The sequence below is a fragment of the Hylobates moloch genome, unplaced genomic scaffold (assembly GCF_009828535.3).
Source record: "Hylobates moloch isolate HMO894 unplaced genomic scaffold, HMol_V3 SCAFFOLD_17, whole genome shotgun sequence".
Lineage (NCBI taxonomy): Eukaryota > Metazoa > Chordata > Mammalia > Primates > Hylobatidae > Hylobates > Hylobates moloch.
The window spans coordinates 9689888-9697114 of NW_026652292.1; the positions used below are offsets into that span (position 1 = coordinate 9689888).

A 7227-nucleotide genomic window follows, 5' to 3' on the forward strand; every position below is an offset into this window, starting at 1 on the left:
TCCAACTGTCTATCCCCATCTTCCTGATGAGACCTCAGCCACCTTACTCTGGGTGGGATGTCTGTTTACTCTTTCTCACACAGTGCTCTGAATAGAGCCTCAAGAACCGCTGATTTGCTGGCTTCATTAAACCCAAGTTTGGGACTCAAGAGCAAGTTAGTTTTTCATTGAAAAATGACATGTGTCTAGCATTTGCAAGCACTGTGTGGGTACAAAGTAATATACTACATAATCCTTCCTGAAACACAGGACCAGGCAGGGCAGGAAGGACTTGAGGCAGGCAACCACTATGTGCCAAGTGAGAGGCTGTTCTGGCTGAATTTCACCCCCGTCCTTCCCAGCAACACATTCATATGTTGAAGTCTTAACTCCCAGAATCTCTGAGTGTGACTCTACTTGGGGACAGGGCCTTTAAAGAGGTGATTAAGTTAAAACAAGATCATTAGGGCGGACCCTCACCCAATCTGACTGGTGTCCCTATAAGGGGAGAGCAGGACACAGACAGGCACAGAGGGAAGACTATTTAAGGACACAGGGAGAAGACGGCCATCTACAAGCCAATGAGAGAGGCCTCAGAAGGAACCAACTCTGCTGACACCTTGGTCTTTCAACCTCCAGAACTGTGAGACAGCAAACTTATGCTGTTTCATCTACCCAGTCTGTGGCACTTTGTTAAGGCAACCCTAGCAAACTAACACAGCAACACACACAGCATGTGCAGAAAGAATTCGGATGGGGGAAGCTCCTGTGAGCTGGGGTCATAAGGGAAGGCTTTGAAAAAGCCGCTTCAGTGGGGCCTGGAAGGACCAGCGCAATTCAGGGTATGGAGGGACTGGGAGACCCCTTCACATAGGAAGGGCAGGAGAGGTGCAGAGGAGGACTGAGCACGGTGTATTCTGCCGAGTAGATTCTGGCTTCTCAGGTCCTGATTCATGGAAAAGGTAGGCATTGATGTCTGTGAGGAGGGCTGGATGGGGTGGGGGAGACTGGGCAGGGCCTTAAATGACAGGTTACAAAGGATAGGAACCCATAAGACCAACATGGCACAAGGGAGAGAGTTCTAGACTAGGGCAAGGGAAGCCCTGTGGGTCTATACATTAGCCTTGAAGCTGGCAGGAATGCCCTTAGCTTCTCAGGGCTTCTGTTATTCAATTGCAGAATGACTACGTTGAACTCTTTCAGTGGTTAGCAACTTCTCCCTCTGTAGCAGTAGATCCTGTTTTAAAACATCAAATCTGAATGGAACCTCAAGATATCAAATGGATCTAGATGGGGCTCCTATTGAAGTGGGGGAGGGAGAAGCCTGAGGTGGACCCCAAGGCATCTACTCATTAGTACAGGCCTCCATACAACACATGCACCCATGAACTAGGCTGAGCCAACCTAGTTGGGTTGGAGAGGTTAAAGACACAGTAGCCTGATGTCCCTTGGGTTTGGTCCTTGGGAGGAAGCTGCTGTACTTGCACTAGAGAGTATTTGTGAAGGAACAGGAATGGCAGCCAGATTACAGGGCCCAGGACAGCAACAGGGGCAACTTCCAACCGACCGACCAGCCAACCAATCTGCCTTACATCTTTATCTCCTTGACATCTGACTGATATTTAACATGCCCTCTCAGGATGAACTCCGCAGGCAACCTTCCCAAGTCAAAGGCTCCATAATTGATTCCTAGGGAGTAAAGGTTACGGGGTGGGGAAACTGGAATCTCAGCAAGACAACCTAACATCGGAATCGAAGGTCAACTGACTGGGGCAAGACTGAGACAAGGTGACCAGTAAGAGGTTCTGTGGCTAACCAAGTCTAGGATCTGTGGCAGTCAGAGCATTTCCTTGTGGGAGTTATGTTCCAGGCATGACAGCAGGACTGGGCTGGGCAGCAGAGGAGGAGATCACAATGACTGATTTTCAAGCCCAGGAGGAGCAGGATGAGGGAGGCAGAAGAGTGAAACAGAGAACCGCCAACAACAGCCATTCATAATGTGCTTTATCTTGCTCAAGGCTGGCATCTTCTCATCTGAGAGGGGTTATTGTTTTACCCCCATTTTCCAGCTAAGAAGCCCCCCTGAGAGCTGAAGTGTTTTCCACAATCACACAGGCAGCAGGTCCCAAAGCTGGTACTCAAACCCAAGTCTCCTGCCCCAAGCCCTGTGCATTCCATCCACTAGAGGCTGAGGTAAAGCTGGACCAGCAAGGAGCCATCCCTCCAGCCAGCAGGCAAGCCTGGTGTGCTCTGGCGGGGAAGCAGGGCTGGACAAGTGCTGCTGCGTTTATTCCTCATTCGGGTGATGGCAAAGGCGGGAACATGCAAGTTCTCTAATGGACAGTGAACAGAAGCAAACAGAGGTCTGAGAACCGAACGTCAGGGAGCAGTCAAGATCCCATCAGGCTGCCCATGTATTTCCTCTTAATATTTGACAATGAAAAGGGTACTTAGGACTCGCAGGAAAGCAGGCTTGCAATGGAATCACTTAAAGTAGGCTGTGGGTTCTTTCCACATGGAAAGGGCATATGGGGTATAGAACCGTGAGAGTCACACTGAGATCCACACCTTTGGAAAGTTGTCTGATGTAATAAAAAATTGGAGTAGACATAACACAGTTTTGACATAACACAGGTCTAGGAGGTATAAGGTAAAGATTCTTAATCTAATGGGTCCACAAATAAAATTCAGGACACCCATGAACTAGGCTGGGGGAAAACCAACCAACAAACCAACCAACCCCACATCTTTATCTCCACTGACATCTGACTGATATTTAGCAGGCCTTCTCAGGGTGAACTCGGCAGCATCGGCAGTGCCTGTAACTTTTTCATCACTAGAAATCACAGATATTAATAGTTTTATATCACATTCCTGTTGTTGCAGATACCTAGAAATACCATTGACCTTCATCACTACTCTAAAGTGATGGCAGTGATCAGACCTATCAGGAGAACTTGTTATTAAATCTTAAAAAAAATCACAATTAGAAGTAATATTTTGATAACTGTACTTCATACTTCTTACGGCAAGAAAACAGGTAATACAAATAAAAACAAAGCCAGGAAAAATATAAAGAAAAAAATTCAACAGGACTTGAAAAGTGAGGAAGCACAGATATGCAGGTACACAGTGATATGGGGGTCTGTGTCCCCACCAAATCTCATGGTTGAATCGTAACCCCTAATGTTGGAGGTTGGGCCTGGTGGGAGGCGACTTGATCATGGGGGTGGATTTCTCATGAACGGTTTAGCACCATCCCCCTGGTACTGTCCTCGCAGTTGTGAGTGAGCTCTCGCGAGACCTGGTTGTTTAGAAGTGTGTGATGCTTCCCCTCTTGCTCTCCTGCTCCTGCCATGTGAGACGCCTGCTCCCCCTTCACCTTCTGCCATGATTGGAAGCTCCCTGAGGCCTCTCCAGAAGCACAAGTTGCCATGTTTCCTGTTCGGCCTGCAGAACCGTGAGCCAATTCAACCTCTTTTCTTATAAATTACCCAGTCTCAGGTATTTCCCAGGTATTTGCACTGCTATAGTTTAAAAATGGACTAACACATACGAATATACAGATACGCAGGCCGTAAGGGTCTCTGCGTCTTCCAGAGTTGTGCCACAAATGTGACTTAAATTTGCTTGTGCCCAAAGTGCAGGGAGTTATACGGACAGGTGCTGAGTTCCTGTTTTTGGAGGAGAGAAGGAGGCTCCAAACGTAAAATGTTGGAGAGGTTAAAGACACAGTAGCCTGACGTCCCTTGGGTTTGGTCCTTGGGAGGATGCTGCTGTACTTGCACTAGAGAGTATTTGTGAAGGAACAGGAATGGCAGCCAGATTACAGGGCCCAGGACAGCGACAGGAGCAACTTCCAACCCATCAGGCTGATGCCCCACCCACCTCCAGGTGCCACTCACTCCAGGTCTAAACAGTGCCTGGCCACACCTTGCACCACTAGGCAACCGGGTCTAAACAGCGCCTGGCCACATCTTGCACCACTCCACCCTTGGGGACACGGAGTAGAAGCCTGAGCTGCCAGTGGGTTCCTACAGCAAAATCTTCTGAGCTTGATAAACGCAGGCAAACTGGCAATGTCTTGTGGGTCAATTACCAGGCAGTTCCTGAAGACCCAGCAAAGATACTTTTGAAGAAGCTGCTGGGTCATTTCTAGGTACATAGCACCTCTCAGAAGCAAAAGAAAAATGCTAAGAAAAATTAACACAATTGTTAGGAAGTGAGTGGGTTAACTAAGGTTTCAAGGAAAACAGGGGTGTTTTCTGATGCCACGGAGAGAACGGGCAGGCTGCTGTGGGCAGGGAGGCCGTTAGCCTCATTTATCATTCATGCCCCCTGGCCCTGGGAACTCACCATGGAATTCCAACAAGGAGCCGGCACTGAGGTATTTATCGCTTTCTTTGCATGTCAGCTTGTCACATGTAACAATTAATTTGATGATCCCAAATTGGACCTGACAGGAAACCTCTCGATGATACACCATGCCTAGATTTAGCAGAGATAAACACTGCTGTTAATTTCTCCAGCAGAGGATGTGAGTATCAACCCAGGGCTGCTTTCATTAATTTCCATCTCACACAATGTGGGCCCACCTCATATTGGCATTGCTCCCTTTAGCTGATAGCTGTGGCCAATTTTAGAAGTGTGGTGTCCTAGGGTTGCCTGCCAATCATTTCCCATTTTCAAAGTGATGAGAATGTGACAGGGGACACAGACATTGAGCTCCATCGGTGAAGAAACAGTGGGCAGAATGAAGCTGGATAAGCCCTGAAACTGTTGGTAAGAAGACAAAATGTGACTAAGAGAAATTGTGCTTTACAATGAACTTTTCAGGAACACATCTATCATGCAAAGTAAACTCCTTTGAAGTCTAGATATCTGTGGGTAGTAAGAAAAAATAATATTTTTTCTCTCCCTCCACCCCTATACTAACTGTGATGGTTAGTACTGAGTGTCAACTTGATTGTATTGAAAGATGCAATATTGATCCTGGTGTGTCTGTCTGTAAGGGTTGCCAAAGGAGATTAACATTTGAGTCAGTGGGCTAGAGAAGGAAGATCCACCTTTAATTGGGTGGGCACCATCTAATCAGCCATCAGCAAATATAAAGCAGGCAAAAAAACATGAAGCAAGAGACTGGCCTAGCCTCCCAGCCTACATCTTTCTCCCATGCTGAACGCTTCCTGCCCTCAAACATCGGACTCCAGGACTCCAAGTTATTCAGTTTTGAGACTCGGACCTGGCTCTCCCTGCTCCTCAAGCTTGCAGACAGCCTATTCTGGGACCTTGTGATCGTGTAAGTTAATACTTAATAAACTCCCCTTTATATGTATATATCTATCTATTAGTTCTGTCCCTCTAGGGAAGTCTAAGGAATACAGATTTTGGTACCAGGAGTGGTTCTAGAGGAACAGAACATTAAGGATGGAGTTCTTTCATTGGTTTTGGGATTTCTGGAGTTGGCTGCTTAGTATAATTAGACCCAAAATGCTAAGGACTCTGCTTCTAATAGTATGGAGAACACTGATAGTCCTAGGCAGAAACTGTTTAGACTTATGTAAAATAAATGCATTTGACACTCCTGATTCACCGCTTGTGAGAAGCAAGGAGTTCATGACTTTATACATAATACCTTTGGCCATATGTGGAGAACCAAGGAATATAATAAAACTGGTTGGTTGCTCCTAAGTTCAGTGGACAAAGTGATGAAAGAAAATGATGAACTCAGGGATTCTGTCTCCGGGCTTCAGAAGCAGATACTGAACCTCAAATCTGCTAAGATTGCCCTAAGTGAGAGTCTTACCTCCTGTAGAGAAAGAGCTGAAATTGTGGAAAAACAGATATAAGCCCTTATGATGCGAGTGGCTGACCTGAAACAAAAGGTGCATGCACAGCCTCGCCAGGTGTCTACTGTTAAAGTGAGGGCATTGATTGGAAAAGAATGGGACCCTGCAACTTGGAATGGGGACATTTGGGAGGACCCTGATGAAGCTGGGCACAATGAGTTTGTAAACTTTGATGAACCATTTTTGCCAGAAGGAATTTTCCCATCCCCAGTAGTGGCAACATCCCCTCCCCGACCCATGCTGCCACCAGCCTTTGCACCTCTGTCTGAGGAGATAAACCCTGTGCTGCCTGAGGGAACAGTGATGACCTCTTCTGAGGCAGTTGCCAGGCAAGATAATGTTGATTCTCCTCAGAATCCACCCAACACCTCTGTTTGCTTAGATACCAAGGTGGCAGGGGCCAGGTGGCAGCACTCGACCATCAAAGGCAAGGTGGGCGCAGCTACCATAATGAACAGCAGAGGCAATGAGGCAATCAGAATGTCTGACTAGTGCAGAGCTATGGCATTGGATAATTAATCACAGTGTTCCTAGAAGTGAAATTGATAGGAAGCTTACTGCATTCCTAATTTATACAAGCAGAAAGCTTCTAGGTGAAATGGACAAAAGACTAATTTGAATTATAAAAACAGAGAATCACGGCCCCTCAATCAATTTCCAGACTTGAGCCAGTTTACAAACCCAGAACCCCTTGCATGAAGGGGAGGCCGGGTCCCCTTGAAGAAGGACCCCACTACACTACCAACAATTTATGCAGCAAATCTTTCTCCCATCTTTCCCCAAGGAGACCTCCGGCTTTTTACCAGAGTAACTGTGTACTGGGGAAAGGGAAATGATCAGACATTTCGGGGACTACTGGACACTGGCTCTGAGCTGACGTTGATTCCAGGGGACTCAAAACATCATTGTGGTCCTCAGTTGAAGTAGGGGCTTATGAAGGTCATGTCATTAACAGAGCTTTAGCTCAGATCTGACTTACAGTGGGTCCAGTGGGTCCCTGGACTCATCCTGTGGTCAATTCCCCAGTGCCAGGCTGCATAATTGGCATAAACATACTTAGCAGGTGGCAGAACCCCAACATTGACTCCCTAATAGGGTGAGCGCTATTATGGTGGGAAAGGCCAAATGGAAGCCATTAGAGCTGTCTCTATCTAGGAAAAGAGTAAATCAAAAACAATATTGCATTCTTGGAGGGACTGTGGAGTCAGTGCCACCATCAAGGACTTGAAAGACGCAGGGGTGGTGACTCCCACGACATCCCTGTTCAACTCTCCCATTTGGCCTGTGCAGAAGACAGGTGGATCTTGGGGAATAACAGTGGATTATCATAAGCTTAATCTAGTGGTGACCCTAATTGCAGCTGCTGTACCAGATGTAGTTTCATTGCTTGAGCAAATTA

At 46.9% G+C, this 7227-nt stretch overlaps 1 protein-coding gene across 1 annotated transcript in view; it reads right to left on the minus strand.

Annotated features, from left to right (window-relative positions):
• Positions 1-7227, minus strand: part of DAP (death associated protein) — an 82725-nt gene that overhangs the window by 33419 nt on the left and 42079 nt on the right. The window lies entirely within an intron of this gene.